Raw genomic sequence first — 19,978 nt, forward strand, 5'->3', positions numbered from 1 at the left:
TGTAGAGCGATCAGCCCTATTCTCATTTGCACAAGGAAAGACTAAGAGCACTGGGATGAAACTGAAAGGGGGGAGATGCAAATTAGATATAAAAAAAACAACTTTCTGACAGTGAGGGCTCTTTCCCATGGCCGTAGGTATTTCTACGTGCGCCTGCTGGCGCCGTAAAAACACGTGAATGGGCACATAAATCTAAAGCTTGTGCGCCTGTTCAGACGGCACAGGTACCAGCGCATTTATACGCCGAGGCCGCAATGCCATTGCCTCCCTTTCCCCCCCCTTCGCCGGCTCACCTCCTCTTTCCTTCCCTCCGGAGGTAAGCAACCGCCCCCTCCCCGCCCTTTGTCCGCAGCCAGCAAATGGAAGGGGGCAGGCCCTAGCTCAGTCCCCGTCCCACACCCTTCCATTGCAAAGAGCTAAAAGGGAAGGAGAGAAGAGGGAGGGAGTTTAGCAGTCCCGCTAAAGGAGTCCCACCTCCCTTCTCTGGCTGCTCTTATTGGCTCCCATAAGAGCCCATGCAGCGGCCGATGTATTCCGGATAGAAAGATAGTTCCAGGACTATTTTTTTTCAGCCCGGCGGGGCGCTTTTACGCTGCGGACATACGGCCATGTGATCTGATGCATTGGAATCCAATGCATCAGATCGTAGTGTATATTGGCCGGCCGTGAAAACTGCGCCGATATATGCTCGTGTGAAAGAGCCCTTTGGGAGATGAATGAGTGGAGCAGGTTACCACGGAAGGTGGTGACTTCTCCTTCAATGGAAGTGTTCAAACAAAGGCTGGACAAATGTCTGTCTGGGATGATTTAGTGAATCCTGCACTGAGCAGTGGGTTGTACCCAATGACCCTGGAGGTCCCTTCCAACTCTATGATTCTAACTATTGACCCATGAGATATGATCACAATAGTACACATGGTCATGTCTATGGCTATCTACATGTAATTTCAGATTTGGGATGGTTTCCCATGCAGCGTCAGAGGAGCGGACCCATCCTAGGAGACAGCGGGGTAGAGTTTGGGCCCTGTCATGGTGGCTCTTCTGTCTCCCACCTGGAGGGTAATCGTTGACACATCCAAGGGTCCAAGAGCAGGCTATTAAACAGGGTAACTCATTAATGGATTACCTTAGTCCTTTGTGTCACGCGTGACGCCATTGTTCCATCCTCTGCGGTGAATCCAGTTGTTGGTAATAAATAGTCCACACATAGGGATTTAACTTTCTGAGCCAAATCGGGAACGGTCGGTGAAGCTCGTTTACTTGAAAATAACTTGAATACAATCTAACAATACATGCCAGCAGTAAAACAGGGCAAAAACTCAAGACGGTGTGACAGGAAGGATTCACGGAAAGTCAGAATAAACCACAGTCCTGTTATCTGTAGGTCCTGATCCCGGCAACACTCTTCTCTAACTCTCTACCGGTCAACACTCAAATTTAGGCAAAGGTACGCTGCTCATTCTCTCTTTCTCTTAGCATTGAGAGGGTACTTTCACATCTCCTGGGTACAGCAAGTCCAAGGCAGGCTGTAGATTTCTTTCAGCCTCTTCCATTTTGGGTCACACAGGCTGAAGGTGCCAGTGTGGTCCTCTTGCAGATCTAGAATAGAACTCAACAGGACTCAACTCTCCTCTCTTATGCACCTTGCATCCACATATATATCACAAGGTCACATGACAAACAAACAGATAAATTTTCCAGACAGTCAGCTCATATACCAGACAATTAACTCTTTCAGTGCTGCAGCTATGCAATACACATCAGTCATGGAGCACAGAAGACACTGACATTACATAGACAAATGCATGCACACTATTATGATTCTATGACATTGACTTTTATTTTTCCATTCACACTTGCGGCGTACATCTATTGTGTATTTTACACACGTTTAAAAGAGCACAGCATGTTCTATTTTACCACTTATTATGCAAGTACCTCCCTAACGTTTTCTATGGGTGTGTTCGGAACTCAATACATACACAATTACATTGCATATTTACGGCTTTTTTTATGCATGTTGCTTGGAAAAGGGAATTAAAAAGAAGTCAGTGCATGACCGTGTGCGTATAATACGCTGTTCATGTGCAGGCAATAAATGCGACAATGCGCAGGGATACACGTTTCTATGCACTGGTAGAATGAGTGGGTTTTTTTTTTACACAGCGTATCACCATATGGTCTTATGAGCCCGGCCTTAAAGTGACATCCACAGTGTTGTTATGAAGGTGACAGGCATAGTCCATATAGAAATGAGAAACCGGTTTCCAATCAAAGCTGATGGCATTACCCTCGGAGCAGTGGGCAACCGCTTGGGCACCACTGCTAGACAATGATGTTGGAACTTCTCAAATGTACCTAAACTTTTCAATCTGTCCACTTCATGTATAGTGATTTTCGCAGTCCATCATTCTAATATCCATTAATCAGAGATCTAAGAAGATAACCCAAGATTTCCTTCTAATAGACCATCTTAATGACTTTCCTTTATCCAGATGAGACCATTAATCGCGTATTGTCTTTCAAGCAGCTTCGTACAAAGAGTCTTGCCATGGAGTGATGGCCGCCGCTACAGTGCCGACGTGCCAGGGGTTGTGCGGCTGCATCTCTATCAGACTGTAACATTAGGAACTCCTGACAGATGATCACAGGGTCTCTTATGTGCAAACATCACATTGCTTTCATTTCCCTCAGCCCCGTTTTAAAAAATTCCCACTAATGAAAGTCTGAATGCTCTTATTTTCTTGTGAAAGAAGTTGTGGTTTGCAGCTAATGAGGCCTTATTACAATCAGGTGGCACGAATGCGTTCTGAGAGCAATAATCATAATGGGCTATTCAGGAGAAATAGACAAAAATGTAAAGAACAATTTGGCAGATGAGCATAAATGCAGTTCTTAGAGCTGCTCTTTGTCTATTGGAAATTTGGTTTCAGATCTCATCTGTGTTTTTACTAGAGCTTGAAAATCCACTCCGTATATCATCAAACCAAGAATTTTTTATTTCTTCTCAAATTTAAAATAAACAATCTGGAGAAAAAGTACAGAAGTAAAAGACTGGGAAGTTTCATCGTGCCAACTGTTTGGGCTTATTCACATGGGTGTATAATCGGGGTGCGTGCGGTCTGTGTATTCCACGACCCTGTAATAGTCTGAGATTGTCCATATGCGTGTTTTTTTCCACACAGACTGAAAGTCCATGTGAAAAAATTTCTGTGAAAGCCCTATTCTCATCCTTTTTCACGGGCGAGAATAGAAAATGCGATATACGTGGTTGCTTGGGTGAAGCACTCTTAGACCCCATTTCGGCTTCATTCCCACGAGCGTATATCGGCTGCCATTTTCACGGCCGGCCGATATACACTACCATCTGGGGCGTAAAAGCTCGTGAACAGGTGCACAAATCGAACGTTCCCAAACAATCAGCTCCCAAACAATTCCATTAATGCCAATATTGTCTGGGTAATCTAGGGGAAAACGGTGGTGGTCCCTGCCTTCATATATATAAAAAAAAAATCAAAGGTATAGCCTCTAGTGCTCTCGCACACCTTGTATAATTTAATGTTGTATCTGATGTCTTTGGATGGGATGGGATGGGATGAACTGCTGGAAAGCAAGCCGGCCCTTGAAGCTCATCAGGGATTCGTCAACTGACAGATTTTTCTCAGGCGTATAAATATAAATTTCGAAAGGATTCTTTTCAGAGAAATTAGGGGCCTCCGTTTTATTTAAGTGATCATAAGAAGGGTCATCTCTTTGGGGGGAAATTAAGAATTATTACTAAAATTGAAGAATGTGAATGTTCCCAGTAATAGAAACCAGGTAATCTATTAGATATGATACCTTTTAATGGCTAACAAAAATACATGATGTTAGTGCGAGCTCCCGAACCAACACAGGGTTGTTCTTCGGGCTTAAATTAATTAGATCCAAAGAGGCATGTATATTTATACACACATACTTATGCATGCCTCTTTGGATCTATTTTATTTAAGCCTGTAGAAAGCTGTATACTATGAAAATTGGACACCGCGCTCCTAGGAATATCCACCCTCCGGAGGGTGGATATTCCTAGGAGCGCGGTGTCCAATTTTCATAGTATACAGCTTTCAACTTCAGCGGCTCTCGAGGAAGAGAGACGGAGGACCTGCAGATCTCTCCCCTGTCTAGCCCAGGGGATTTAAAGGGACCCACCGGAAACTTATTTTACAGGCTCTCCTGGATTAAGGGGTGTTGGTAAGGATCTTGGATAAGGTCTTTACCAAACACCGGGTGAGTGTGATTAATATATTTTGTTCACACATTGTTAGTATAAAGCCTAACCACTCAGGAGCGCTAACCTGGTTCATTTACTTTGATTTAAGCCTGTAGAAGAGCCCTGCGATGGTTCGAAAGCCCGCTACAACATCATGTATTTTTGTTAGCCATTAAAAGGTATCATATCTACAAGATTACGTGGTTTCTCTTGCAGGGAACAATCACATTTTGCTCTACTGGCTAACACAGTACCAAAACTTTTTTCATTGTAAAATAGAAGAAACTTGTTACCGTTTCAAAGTGGGTTAGGGGTATAACTGCCGCAAATACAGGGGTCACAGGCACTGCACTGGTAGACCATTATGAGTGGATGGAGGATGTTTTTAACTAAACCTATTAAAAACAAGATTCACTATTTTTTATTTTTTTATTTCTGGAACTCTTGTGGAGGTCCATAGTCTTGAATAGATAGAGGTGGGGTGTTCTGCAATAAATGATCTGGCATAGATGTTGGGAGGGAGAGGGGAAGGGAGAGAAAGAGAGACAGAGAGAGATGGAGATGAACCAAGAAAAAAAAAAAAAAAGCTCGGGACCCGGTGTCCCACATACAAATTTTACGAAAAGCTCGACTCCAATAACGCGGACCCGAGCATTTGGGTGCTTGCTCATCTCTAGTTTGTATGATACTGGGAAGTTAGAGAATTAGTGGTGAGTCAATCAGTAAGGGCTTTTGCTTTTTTTATATATATATATATATATATCTTTCAAAGGTGCAAAAATTAGCAACATTCGCATTTACACCTACAAATTGGGGTATGAGGGAGGGGAAGCAAATGAAACTGCTGAATTCCCCCCCCCCCCCCCATTGTGGGGGACATTGCACAACTCGGCCCTAATGACTAAACAAGTGGTTCAGCCCCCCCGTAGGGCTAGCGGTAGGAGTAGAGTTGTCACTGCTAGAATTTATTTCTGTATTTCTGTCTCCAATGCATTTTCATACCAGAACTGCTAGAACAAAGCAATGTGTATGCCTGACCTGCACTAAACCTCCTATGCGCCATTTTAGAACATTTTTTTCTTTTTTATAATGAACTACATATAAGCCCCCCCCCCCCAAAAAAAAAAAACAGCTAAGGTGAAACAGACGAAATAACGTAATGCTGCCTAAAAACTAACCACCCCAAAAAATTGAAAACTGAGAACATATTGGACGCATACTACTAAACAATATGCTACTATATTAAGTTTATTTATTTGCTTTTTTTCTTTCAAAATTTTTTTATTTAATTTTATTTTTTTAAACAGCGGTTAACCGAAAAAGTGTTCTTCGCTTTGTGGGCAAAGGAGGGCGATCATTAAAGCTTGCATTATGAAAACCTGATGAAAGGTTCACTTTAAGGATTCTGTTTGTGCTTTTACTGTTTTTAAGATTCTTCAAGTGGGTACATGGGCATACAAGTGTCCTTGAGAAAGTAAGCGCTACCCCCTTCCGCATACACTTATATATTCTGTTACTGGGCATTGCATGTTGATGCAGCAAGTTTATTAGTGAATGGCAGCGGCACTTCTGTGTATTACTTAGTGGTTGGTAAGTGATTAAAAACCTTTTTATACATTTTCTTAAGTAACTGGGAAGGCTAACTTGGTGGATCAGGAAAGTCGTAATTGGAGTGGAGAAGGAAGTCTAGTGTCTGGATTGGTCATTTTCTTTAAAAAATTGATTGGTTCAGTCTTAGAGTATTGTAATGTCCAACACCTCACTGGAGATGCTAGTTGTACAGGTCAAGATGGTCTTGTTTACTCTTAGTGCTCTGGATGTCCTCGGCAGTAACAGAAGGATACTTAAAGGGAATCTGTCAGCTTGAACAAGCTGTCCAAACTGCAGGCAGCATGTTATAGAGCAGGAGGAGCCGAGCAGATTGATATATAGTTTATGGGGAAAGGTTCAGTATAACTTGCATTTTATTCATTTAAACCTTTGCTCATTCTTAGCTGAACAGTCCAATGGGCGGAGCTATCAGTGATTGACAACTATCTCTATATGACTGTACATTGAACGCCTGGAGTGAATCCTATGTTTTACATTGATTTAAAGCTAAAGCTAAAACTTTGTTGAGTTCACCCAATACTGAGATGTTGTGTTGACCTAGAGAAATACAATTTTTAGTAAAATGAGCTATATATAATATTCAATTCTGAAGCCAGATGTGATAAAAATGCCAGATTGCTAAAATAATCTCATGATCCATGCTGATAGGAAGTGACTCTGACCTGTATCATTAAACTTGAATGAATAGAAAAATCTAAACTGGAAAGTTAGAAAGTTACCTGTGCAGTCAGTCCTAATCATTCTATCTGCATGTTGATTATTCATGCAGTAAGTATGAAAATCAAGTAGCTGACATTTACTAATAAGTGCAGTAGACTAGATTTTTTTTCTTCTAAAAGTGAACCTGTCACTTTGAACGAGCAGTCTGATCTGCCAACGTCGTATTAGAGAACAGGAGGAGATGAGCAAAGTGATGGATAGTGTCATGGGAAAAGATTCAGTATGAATTGTATTTTATTCAATTATATCCCTACTTCTTTTGCACTTGAAATCCAGTGGATATCTTAATTAGTGACTTACTTCAATCTCTGTATTCTTACTCCTATAGGGAAGGCTGTCAGTCATTGACTGACACCACCCACTGGACATTTAAGCCCAGAATGAGCAGGGATTTTAATCAATGAATCTTTATGTACACAAAATCATATATCCAGCTACTCTTCTGCGATGCCAGTAGATTGTTCAGCGTTTTCATAATGATAGGTTTCCTTTAAAGCAACTCTCCACTCCTGAGCCCAAAAGTGGTATGTAGGTCTGTACCTAGCGGGGAGAGGTACTGTTGTATTATGTCACCACCGGAAGTTAGGGGTGGAAGCATAATACAGCTGTGTTGATGCCCCCATTTTCTGATTGGCTGTCCCCCGCTGCCCTGTCGGCTGTGATGTGCCGTGCAGTTCATCATCCCACCCTGCCGTCGGCAACACTGTTCTTCTCCACTGCTGTAGTGGCGAGATCACCCTGCTGCTGACCACACTGGATTCCCCCCTGCTGTATCACCGAGATGCGGACGTTCGCGGATAGTCCACTCCCCTGGGAGTGTTTTTCGCTGCCTGACGGCATCAGCACTTCTGACAGCTGGTGAAGGGAGCGTGGGGGGATATGGCCACTGACGGCTACTTGGCTCCCCATTGTGCTCTCAGCAGCGGTGCCTGTGACAGCTGGTGAAGGGAGTGCAGGCAGGGGAGCAGAGTAGCCGTCAGCAGGTTGCATCCACTGTAGCTGCGGAGAGCGTGGCACGGGCTGTCCCATAGCGGTCTGCGGAGCAACAGCAGGGGCGAGGACAGTGTTGGTGGCGGCCGCCTGATCGAGCTGTGCACGGCACTTCAGAGCCGAGAGGGCAGTGTGGAAAGGCCGACACTTCAGAGGCAAGAGAGCAGCAGGGAGAGCCATTCACAGGCTGGGGGTGTCACTCGACATGTCAACCTAGCTGTATTATGTCTCCACCCCTAACTTCCGGTGGCGACATAATACAACAGTACCACAGGGAGATTACATGCTATTTATATCTTGCTGATGTGAAGCTTTTTATAGGGGCTGTACTAGGATCACAAGTTATCCCCTACCCACAGGATAGGGGTTAGCTGTATGATCTGTGGGAGTCTGACTGCTGAGCCCCCCACTGATCTCAAGAATAGGGGTCCCATGTCCTCCTCTGCCTGTCACTATGACGGCACTCTATTCATTGCAATGGGACTGATGAAAATACCTGAGTACTTGCAGCTTGGCTATCTCTGGCAGTCCCATTGCAAATGAATGGAGCATTAGTGCACTGGTGCAAGCAGTGCTCTGTTCATTCTCCTCCTCACTGCAGGGGGTGCAGTAAGCTCACAGTGAAAAGGACAGAAACCTCGCAGTGAAAAGGACAGGAAACGCAGGACCCTCGTTCTCCGGATCGTTGAGGTCTTAGCAGTGACACCCCCACAATTCTCCTCTGCCCTATGGATAAGGGATAACTAGTGATCCTGTTACAGCCCTTTTAACTTATCTCCATTAGGTCAGTGCTGTGGTCTGTGATTACAGTTTAGCTGCAGTATCTGTAGAGAGTATGATTACTAGAGACTAGATACAGCCGTATCAAAATCCACACCAATGGTGCAGTTTTTGATGCGCAATTCGACACAGACTTTAGTGCATATTTGACGCTGCGTAAAATTTGCATCAAATCTGTTACATGTGAACACAACCTTAACCCTATAGGATGCATGTTTACGTCCTGGCTGCAGAGTTTAAACTAAGCCCGGGCTATCTGCAGCGGTAGGAGTCTGAGACTGACAGCCAATCTCTCACTGCAACAGCAGGGATTTGTGAGAACACTGGTTCCTGCTGTTTTATCCTTTATATGTAGCAATCTATGTTGAGCGCAGTATGTAAAGGCTTCACTGAGGGAGTGTGTTCCCTCTGTGATGCCATTGGCCTATCGCAATGCCACTGCGAAAAAGCCGATAGTTTGCCATTGCCTGGTGTCTGTGTCTGCCATGGCATATGATCGCAATATATTATCATAGTGATCATACGATTGCGGGTTCAAGTCTCCTGCAGACACACAAAAAATGTGTAAAAATGTAAATGAAAAGTAATAGGAAAAAAGTTTTTTGCCTACTTTTCTCTATTTAGAAAAAAAACCAAAACCCACACATGCTTGCTATAGCAGAATCTGTAACGACCTGTACAATAAATTCAACACACTATTTACCCTGCATGGTAAAAAACTGGAAAAAAAAACAGCTAGAATGCTAATCTTGTTTATTTCTATTTCCAAACAACACAATAAAAGTGATCAAAATAGCTGTATATATGCCCAAATGGTCACAATTTAAAACTAAAGCTCACAATGAAAAAAACAAGCCCTCATATGGCCATGTTGATGAAGGGGGGGGGGGGGATTATGGCTTTTGAAAAGTGGAGATGAAAATCCTCCAAAACTTTTTGCATCCTTTTTGAAACTCTGTCACCATCTTTTTGCACCCCTCTCTAAGACCGGCATACTGACAGGCACACTGATTACAGTGATATGTCTGCTGTGTAGATCTGTGCTGTAGTTTTGGAGAAACTCTAAGTAGTTCTGCTTATTGATGAGCTGCAGGCTAGATACACCCTCCAGCCAATGATTAAATGCCTATTTCTGTTCATAGTGAGAGCTGCCAATTATTGGCTGGAGGCAGGGCTAATTGTGTGTCTGGTTGCTACTAATAAAATGTAAGTTTCTCCAAAACTACTGCACAGATCTACACAGCAGACATATCACTGTAATCTGTGTACCTGTCGCTACCTTATGGTGCTCTCAGTGAGGGCTGCAAAAACTTGGTGGAATATTCCCTTTAACCCTTTCCAATCCACTGTCTGACATCTTCCTACATGCTGATTGAAGCTTGTACAGCTCCAATATCAGAAGACGTCCGAGAGGGTATTCTTACTGTCCATTGCCAGCCATTCCTCTGTCGAAACCTCTCTGGCGCACACACATTGGCTTTAGCCAGCAGATGGCACCATTGTATAACAGCAAAAAGAGAGAGCCTTTTAGGAAACCCTGAATCCAAAATTGGATTGGAAAGGGTTAAGGCCAAGGTATGCCTTAAGGGATTAAAGCATAAAGATATGTCACTATCTCTTCTCCCATATTAGCCCTGTCTGTCTCATATCACATGTAGGAGCTCTTGAAGCTGAGTATTGTGCCAGGCTTTGGTTTTTGTTCACGGAGGTCTGGTTTATGCTGATGCTGTTTTGGATTTCCCTCTCAGCTTTCTCTAGCTTTGGTGGGAGTGTTTATCGGAGTGTTCTGCTATCTGTTGCACCTGCTTAATAATTAGGGAGGGCTTTTATTCCTGTCTTGGCTGTGGACCTGTGCAGATTATTCTCAGTCTTCATCTGATAGTTTGAATCAGCGCTGGATCTTGGTTTTTCCTGCTCATCTCAGGCTAAGTACTGTGGTTACTGGTGGTAGTTGTATTCTGAAGCCCCATTTACATGCAAAGATGAATGTTCAAAAGATAGGATGATTTACAGTCAGCGATCATTTTGCATAAGCGGCTAATGGGCACTAATGCCCATTGGTAGCTTATTAGCTTCATTTGCATGTAGATGAGCCTTTGTGCGCTGTATGCAGAGAACAGTAGGTGGTCTGTTCTCTGCATACAACTCTTTTGTCCTGCCGTGGGACTGCAGCTGAATACAATGTTATCAGCGCTCCCGTGGAGAAACACAGTGTGCGGTCCCTGCTAACAGCTCTCCGACCGAACAATGGATTTTAAGATCAACTAAAAATCATCGTTCGGCCGAAAAGTAAACGATGGTAGCATTTACGCGCAACAATTATCGCTCAAAATACATCATTTGTGCAAATTTTTAGCGATAATCATTGCGTGTAAATGGGGCTTTACTTAGTTGTTTACGTCTGTCCCAGGTAGGGACAGTGAGTTGCCAAGGAACATAGGTTGGGTGCATTCTTTTTAGGACGGGACATCCGCAGTATGCAGGTACGGTCTCTTATTCTGAGTCACATAGGGAAAGTTCCCCTCTCCATCTGTTATTCCACACGTTACTGTGGTGGTTTATGTTCTTTGTTGCACTGTGTAAACAGCCAGAGAACTGTTCGGGGGACGGCTTTCGGTACATCCTGGTCAGACTCCACCGGGGTCGCCTGCAGATGATGCGATTAGACTGCACATGGCAGTAGCAGTCAGTTTCGTTCTGCCTGGCCCATTGAGTGAGTCTGAAGTTGGCTTACAACAGCACGGGAAAAATGCAGTCATGCCAAAGCATGGGGACAATGCAAAAACTGACAACAGTATCACATTCTTTAGAGTGTTTTTGGAATTCTAGATGCTGCTGTTATTTAGATAGAGCGATACATAAAGTTCAGCTCTGATGGGACAGCACTGACGGGAGATGATTAAATCCTCGGGATGTAACGACGTGTGAAGAAGGAGCTATCTGTCTATCTCCTATTTACTGTTGTACACTTCAGAAAGTTTGTTCTTCCATATTAGTCCTTTTCGGAGCTGCGAGCCGTCTCATGAGTGTTGCAGTCCCACAACGTCTGGAGAGCCGGCGGCTGCTTAAGTTTGATATACGCCTTCCCATATCTAGACATGGCTCTTTTCATTACTCATTTACAAGTAATTTCCTGCCGTATGATTACATGGTGCCAGTAATAACTAAAAGTCATTTTCCTCAACAGAAGCCAGTGAGTCGGAGGAACAAATATGACTGTGACTCAAAGTAGATCCTCCTCCTCCGTCAGCCAGAACAGCAGACAACATCTTGTAATTGTCTTTCATGCCAAGCGCCTTGATTTCCCAGAACCCCCCCTGTCTTTGCTGTTCCAGAACCCCCTGTACTTTTGGGGAATTCAGTGCATGCAGCCTTTTATCTCCTTCCCCGCAGCAGAGGCGCATGTTGCCAGTGAAGTTTGGTGTATCAGCTTTTGTTTTCTTGACATTCCGTTTTGTGATTCGTAGTCTTCGCTCCAAGTTCATATCTTCCCAGCACAGACTCAGAGGTTGACAGCTGCTGAATTCCCACGTAAAGACACTAACCCACTTTCTGTGGGAAACAATAAAGCATCCGGCTCTTATGGGAGATGCTTAGTAATGGAGGGATTACACTAAGTGATGCCGAGCTGCGAACTACCACTAACACCAGTTTGCCGCACCGAACGTTTATGCAACTCTTTCTTTCATTGTTTGCATTTTTTAATATTCTTGAAAAGATGTTTGTACACATTTTTGGCAGCAAATCCTGGTGTTTTCTGTTGGATCTGTTGACAATCTAATACGATTGAGGGATTGCAGTCTGCACTGGCCAACTTTAGCTAAAAAGAGGGGATTAGTGGATACCACCTCTCCGCCCTCCGTAGAAAGAATATGGCGAAGTCAAATGTACTTTTCAGGGCGGGAGATGGAGTTTGTTAAAACTTTTTGGCCCTCGTCTAATGTCTTATGTCCTGTTTAAAGGGTTTCTGTGGGATTAGGATAGGGTTTGCTTTATTTCTTTCAGTAACATTTTGACTGTTTATACTTAGTGTTTGCTATTGCTTTTTTTTGCTATTGCTAATTGAGAGGAGACTTAATAGCGGTCTACATATATCTGAAGGGTTGTCACAGTGCAGCGGGGTCAGCCCTATTCTCATTTGCACAAGAAAAGATTAGAAGCAATGGGATGAAACTGAAAGGGAGGAGAGACAGATTACTGTGTTTCCCTGAAAATAGGACCCTGTCTTGTATTCATTTTTGCCTCAAAAGAGGCACTAGGCCTTATTTTCGGGGGATGTCGTATTATACTTCCCAGCAGGCTCGATTCACGTCCCCTAGCCGAAGTATTGATTGGCCAATTCTTAAATCCCACCTCCACAACGCGATAGCTGTGATTGGCTGAGCAGCGCTCGAGAACCAATCAATGCATTGCTAGATGAACCAATCACAGCCATCGCATTGGTTCATCGAGCGCTGCATTGATTGGCTGAGCAGCACTCAAAAACCAATCAGATCCATCGCTTCCTGGAGGTGGGATTTTATGAATCCTGTAACCAGGAAGCAATCTTCTGTGGGCGGCCGAGGACTGCAGGAAGAATGCTGGAGCTCTGGAGTTCAGCGAGAGGGATGTGGACCGAGCCTGCTAGGTAATGTATTACCTTTTTAAAAATGTAATGCAGCTAGGGGCTTATTTTCAGGGTAGGGCATATATTTCAAGCCTCCCCAAAAATCCTGAAAAATTGGGGTGGGACTTATTTTCGGGATAAGTCTTATTTTCAGGGGAACTGGGTAGATATTAGAAAAAACTTACTGACAGTGAGGTTGATGAATTAGTGGAACATTTAAGTCAATATTATTATTTTTTTGCATTTTATTCCTTTTCTACCACATGTTTACTATATACGCTATTTTGCCAAAAGTGTTTGGACGCCCCTATCAGTAGAATGGATCGTGTCTTATTAGCATGTCATTTGTCCTAAAACCAAGCTTCGCAAGATGCAGACTGGAGGCGTCAGCCATAGCTTGTGACGGGAACTACACACTACTGGATATACTGGTTTTGCTGCTGCACTCAAGCCATCCATCATGAAGTGCAATGCATCAACCTGTCTACAATGTTGCAAGGAGCGTTGTCATTGGACAGGTGAGCAATAGAAGAACATTCTGCAGAGTTACAATCCACGCTGCGCCAACTTCAAATCAAGTAGACGTACCTGGGTGTGTTGGATGCCTGGGGAACCCCTTTTGCCCGAGCGTGTTGTCCAAAAGTTCATTACGGCAGAGGTTCTGTTGTGATTTGGGGATGTTTTATGTGACACGGTCTCTGTCCGTTGGTTGTAATGTTACGATTTGCATAGAAGTCAACAAGGGCCTCCAGCATCTGTTGTAACATGGGTAAATCCATAAATCTTTGGTAAATCCACTTGCTCGTTCTTCCTGTCGCACTATTATCAGAGGCGGGCTACTTTTCCGTTTCCCACCCTGTGTAATGATTGAGTTCTGTAGCTATGCTGTATTATTTGTATGTTACTTAGATCGGGTACACGTCGGCTGTGGCATGGCAATTTGGAGATACCATAGAGAATTTAATTTGTAGGCACAGTGTAAATCATCACTATGGAGTCCGTCTGGTTCTTTTTGTATCTATAATGCTATTCTATTATTCAGTAATCACAAGTCCATTCTGCTTTTATTGTAATTTTATATTATTTTTTATGCTGATTCTACCCATAGTGAAAGTAATCAGAATGACAGTGAACATCATGGGCCTAGAAAAAGGAAGCAATTTGCTGTCCTGTAGAACACTGCTTATGGTAAATGGAGGTCATATTTGAAATAATACGATTTCATAGCTTCAGTGTCACATTTATTACATTATATGGGGAATAATGGATAATAATGACATTCATTTTAAGAAAACTTCAAGTGTGTGTACATAATACCGTGATCCCCTAATCCGCCAGCAATGTAACCTTCTCACTGCAGTGTCACAGTACTAACCGTGCGCTAATGTCATTCTTCATATCCTGGGAAATCTCGATGCTAAATAGAATATTTTAGAATCAAACATTATTAGTAGCGGTAGTCCTCCTTTAAAGAAATAATTTGCTGGATGTCTAAGGGAACGTCCTTCGAATTACCAGAAATGTTTCTGAATTTCTGCATTAAAGATAATTCTCCCTGAAATAAAATACTACCAGTAAATACATTCAACGACCACTTCATTAGGGCCAACTGGTGAGTGATATCTTGTGATGAGTAACGAGGTGCCATGTGATGACCTCTTCTGAAGAAGGCAACATTTGGCAGTCAATGGTAAACATCGTGACTTCATTGACTTTGACCATGGGCAAATTGTTGGTGCTCGGAGGTGTGGTGCCAGTATTTTTGAAACCGTTGCACTTTTTGCTGTTCCCAAACAACGGTGTACCAAGGCTGGTTGAGCCACAGACAGACATCCAAGAAAGGATCACACAGTTGAAGGCCAATTGTGGTTGATCCTAGAGCCGAGCATCGTGTGGCACGTCTGGTATCTCAGCAACAATGTTCCACAATAAACCAACTGACCCAATAGTACAACGGGAAAGTTAAACAAATTTTCACAATGAATTCATGGGTATCCATGCCAAGATCTGCTGGTATATCGCTTTTTTTCAACTATGAACATTCATAGGTTAGTGGTAAAAAAGAAGCCAGTATTGAGTTGCTGCATCGGGGTTATATATGTACATATATAAGCATATATTGCTGCTTGTCTTGGCGCCGATGCCCATTAATTGCTTGTAATTTTAGGTTTGATTTTCTACCATTTGGTTTCCTGTAGCCTTAACCTTATTTGGATACTTAAGTTTGAATTTTCTTGTGGGCTTTGTATTTCTTTATGGCTACTTTCAAATTATGGATGGACTATAAAGGGTCACAAGGAATATTCAAAATGTTTTTTTTTTTATGTTTGAATGTCCGAATAAAAACAATTCTTTCTACCTGAATCAGGCTAGGGAAGATTTAAGGCGATTGGGAGAAATGATTAACTTGAGAATTGCATGATTTATGTGAAATTGCTTCATTCGAGAAATATTTTGAGTTGGGTTTCACTCCAACTGGGTTAACTATTTATAAGCCACTAGCTGGATATGGGGGATCCAAACATTTTGAGAGAGTGGGATGAGATGTTTGTGGGCTTTTCTATTGAAAAACATCATATGACTTTTGGTTGAGATGATTAAGTCAGTTATAGCTTTGTTCGATAAGTTGAAACAGTATGAGGAGAATGAAGAAATAAAATTGCTTTCTCCTAGTATCTGAGAAAAACATTAGGACGCTTAGAAGATAATGTCCATAGGAAGTAAAATGCAGTCATACCGATATGTATCAGAACCTAGGCTGTGATTGTGATGTCTATGCGATTGATAAATTGAGTGGTGATGGTGGGGATTAGACATGCAAATTTACCCTTTATGAAATCTCTGGGGTCCCGTTGAGTGAAGATGGTTGTACTTCTGATGTGTTTAATAAGGACATGAATACTATAGATAAAACACATGACATCCCAAGTTATCACAGGGGTGGAATACAAGAGAAAGATAGACATGATTGAGAAAATTGGTTCCTCATAAACATAAGAGATGAAGTTCAGTAATAGATATGCACGTCTGAACAACCTTACCATGAAGAATTTATTCCCATTTTCTATAGTAATATGGCAGCTGCTGGTGATTGTGTAACTTGAAATATAATGGGATGAATATTGATGGTGGAGGCGAAGGAGAAGAGCACTGAATGGGATAGATGGAGAGAGCAGAGTAGGAGTGGTAATGGGAACTATATGGATAATGCTACTACTAAGCAGACTGGTAGAGAGAAAATAAAGAAATTAAATGGGGGAGTTACTAAAAAAGTGAAGACTATTAAGAAGGATCTTTTTGAGTCAAAAAAAGCCAAGCAGGGAAAGAAAGGGGCGCAAATCCATAAAAAGAATGAACAACAAAAAAAGTTGAACCGGATTGTAAGAGATATAGTTTGAGTGCTTATACCCTGTCTTGTGCAGAGGAGGCCTTATTGTGTAGAGAAGATTAAAATTTGCCCCCTCAACACCACTGAACGACTTCAGTCCTTCTATTGGTATAAAATGGCTTATGTGGAGGTTAGCTTTAATAAAAACAAATGTGAAAACAAAAATAGAAGAGGCAGGGAAGTTATAAACCTACTGGGGTTAATATATAATTGTCATTGAATCCCCTTAATGAATATTCGGAGACCTTTCACCTATTTCAAAATGTAGTGATTACAGACATCCGGAAGTTTAAGAAAAATGTAATAAATGTATGCGTCAGAATTTGACACCTGAGGAACAGCAAACTCTTTTAACTTTACAAAAAGTAAAAGATGGTAATTAGACCAGCCGATAAAGGTGTTGAGGGGGTTTTCGTCATTTTCAGTAAAGAGGACTACCATGTAGAATCCTTACATTTATTTAGTGATGAAAAAAACGTGTAATTCGCTTTTAAATCTGACTGATCGTTTTTTGAGAGAATTGGAAGTTCTCATAAGACTGTGTAAGAATAAAGGGGTTCCTTAATTAAAAAAAAAAAAGCAGGCCTTCATTCTTAACAAGAGTCCACACTTACCTGTTTTTTATTGCCTCCCTAAAATACATAAATCTTTGCACCATCCTCCAGGCAGGCCAATAATTTCTGGATTGACTCGCTTCCAATTTTATCTGAGTTTGTGAATAAACATTTACAAATTTTATGAAGAACCTCCCGGCTTTTGGAGGAAATTGAATGGAAAAAGGATTTTCTAATTTGGACATTGGATTTAGCATTCTTATACGTTGTTATTGATTAAAATAAGGGATGCAAAGCAGTGAAGCAATTTTTATGAAATCAAGGAAAGTACTGTGAGGAGCTGGTGGACTTTATTGTGAGGTGTATTACATTTATTTTAAATCCCATTTATTTTCTATATGAAGATCTTTTTTACTTGCAATTATGGGGTACATCCATGGGGACCAGGTCCATCCCTAGTTACGCCAACCTGTATAAGTGGGAAAGATCCACCATCTCGTTGGTTAGTGACTCTAGTTTGGGCCTGGTCCTCTGGAGGAGATTTATTGAGGATGTCACTTTCATATGGAAAGGTAGCGAGGCATCACTTAATGAATTTTTTAAACATATCAATGTCAGTGACGTCTTTATACAGTTTGGTCCCTTGTTGCAATAGGGACTTGTCAATTTCCTGGATATCCCTATATATGTTGATTAAGAAAAAACTCCTTACAAAAAGTTATCTGACGGAAATTGACACAGATAGTTTTATATCCCTATCCAGTTGCCATCTGTCCACATGGCTTTTTAATATTCCTAAAGGTCAATTTATTGGGACGCACCAATAATAATTATATAATAATAATCTTTATTTGTATAGCGCCAACTTATTCCGCAGCGCTTTCAGGCATGGATAAATGCAAAACAATACAACAATTACAATATGAGGTACATTCAGTTTGACACAAATGGGTTGAGGGTGGTACAGGAGGTGCAAGGGGTGGGGGTGGGGGAGCAAGGCATGGGGAACACAGGCAATAGGGGATTACATGTGGAAATCAGTTATTAGAAGGCAAACTGAGTGGGGCGCCATAGGAAGAGGGGGGGGGGGCTAGGTCAGGAGATTTGGTATGCTTCCCTGAAGAGGTGCGTTTTTAAGGCACGTCTGAAATTTCGTGCATCGGGAATTGTCCGGATGCCTTGGGGTAGAACGTTCCAGAGGATCGGTGCTGCTCTGGTGAAGTCCTGTAGGCGAGCATGTGAGGTTCGTATTACAGGGGTGTTAAGTCTGAGTGTCTTAGCCGATCGGAGTGAGCGGGCTGGGTGGTGTACTGACAAGTAGGGAGGCGCCAAAATAGTTCTAGTATTATGGAATATTTCAAAGAGGCAAATAGGTTACAAGAGACCTTCCTAAAGAGTGTTCTAGCACTATACGTGTGGAAAAAATATATAGAGATGCAATATAAGGAGCAGACAGGTTTATTCAGAAAGTGTGTGTAAATATTAGCCTCTCATTAAGGACTCCTGACCACACCCTTATGAGCAATCCATACTGTTAAAGGGGATGTGTTGGTCAGAGAGTTCTCCTGAAAATAATGTGACAGTTCTGACTTGATATCTCCAAGAGTTGGAATGTTGTGGATGAGGGATTCATTTAAGTGGCATTCCAGGCATCTGGGAGATTCAGAGGTGTAGTCAGTGAAGCATAAAGCATAGCGTGGCCAGAAAGTTATTGGGTCAATGGAAGATGAGTGGATAAAAGGTATATTCGTGTGATGTACAAAAAAGTAGCCAATTCTGGAGTAAGTGTCTCGAGAAGGAGAGTAAAACATGTACTCCCTAGAGTTAGGGTTAGTAGTACACCAAACGTCCTTGAGTTGATGGGTGTGGAGGAGCTTTTTAATTTTGTTTCAGGACCGAAAAGGCAAGGTGAGAGACACCTGTGGAGACATCCACTAGAGGACCACGTACTATATTTAAATCTCCACCCAGCACCAATGTACCCTCTATGAAGCCCTCCAGCTGACGTATGATGCCATGCAAAGCAAAAAAAAAAATCATAAGGCCATGATGCCTCTGCCATATAATTACTTACAATTACTACCAAACCCTGTTAGAAAGCTGATACTGCCATAACAAAGCTGCTGCCACCAATTCCCATTGGTTTCAATGCTGCAGGGCCATCAGTGTGGTAAGATGCTCTTCATATAACAAGATCTCATCTGCAGAAAGATCTTGCTTCCACATGGATAGTAGTGCATGTTAGGGGTGGGAAATGTTCTTTAAGGTCATTGAGACCAGGATCGGAGCACTCCTTTTTAATCTGTTTGTCTCTGTTTTGTTCCACTCCTACTTGACTACAATGCAGTAATAGATAGAGGACAAACCCAACAAAATGCAAATGACCTCTGTACACCTTTTAAGGAATCTTTCCATGTGGACTGCCCCTTACCTAGGACTATTGTGTAAGCTCATTGAGTGCCTCTTGTGGTTCTCCAGAAAGTCTTAAAAAATTAAGGAACTTTATATTATAACTTTATTACTTCCAGTTCTCTGTTTGATGTCAGTTATTGACACACAGATATTACTGCACCTTAGAAAAACTCAGAATAGCTCCCACCCACAAAAAGAAGTAAAAGACAAAGAAGACAAAATGTTTTACAGCAACTAAACCTGCATTCTTTAATGTCCTTTGTTTGTTCTCTAGTGCTTAAAAGGGTTTTTCCACAACCTAGATTTGCTTCGCAACCCCATAGTCCGTCCTGGTTGCTGCTGACCAGGCCATGTGACTGCTGCAGCCAATCACTGGGTATGGAGGGTCACTGCTGTGGCTGGTGATTGGCTGCATCAGTCACATGTCCTGGTCAGCAGCAACCAGGAAGGACTGAAGGGTTGTGAAGGAATTTTAGGTAGAGATGAAACCCATTTCAAGGTGCTATATAGTAATAGATCCAAATGTGTTAAAATAATAAAGCAGGGGTACTTGCCTGTCCTCTTCCTTGGCAATCCAGCGCTGCACCCCCACAGTCCTCACGGTCTTATTTTTGGAACGGCTACCACCTAAGCGTTTCAGTCAATCGGAGGCTGCGGCTGTTAGG

The 19,978-nt window shown here is 42.3% G+C and overlaps 1 protein-coding gene across 3 annotated transcripts in view; it reads left to right on the forward strand.

The window, feature by feature from the left end:
• The window catches only part of CPQ (carboxypeptidase Q), a 459,208-nt gene that overhangs the window by 46,348 nt on the left and 392,882 nt on the right, over positions 1 to 19,978 (forward strand). Inside the window, exon 1 of one of the 3 annotated variants that reach the window (XM_066578369.1) lies at positions 13,429 to 13,477. The exons of the other annotated variants lie outside the window; for them this stretch is intronic. The gene's annotated coding sequence lies outside the window, so the exon portion shown is untranslated. Of the gene's footprint in view, positions 1 to 13,428; positions 13,478 to 19,978 lie in introns of those variants that run through there. 3 annotated transcript variants of the gene reach the window in all.

The sequence above is a fragment of the Eleutherodactylus coqui genome, chromosome 9, assembly GCF_035609145.1.
Source record: "Eleutherodactylus coqui strain aEleCoq1 chromosome 9, aEleCoq1.hap1, whole genome shotgun sequence".
Taxonomy (NCBI): domain Eukaryota; kingdom Metazoa; phylum Chordata; class Amphibia; order Anura; family Eleutherodactylidae; genus Eleutherodactylus; species Eleutherodactylus coqui.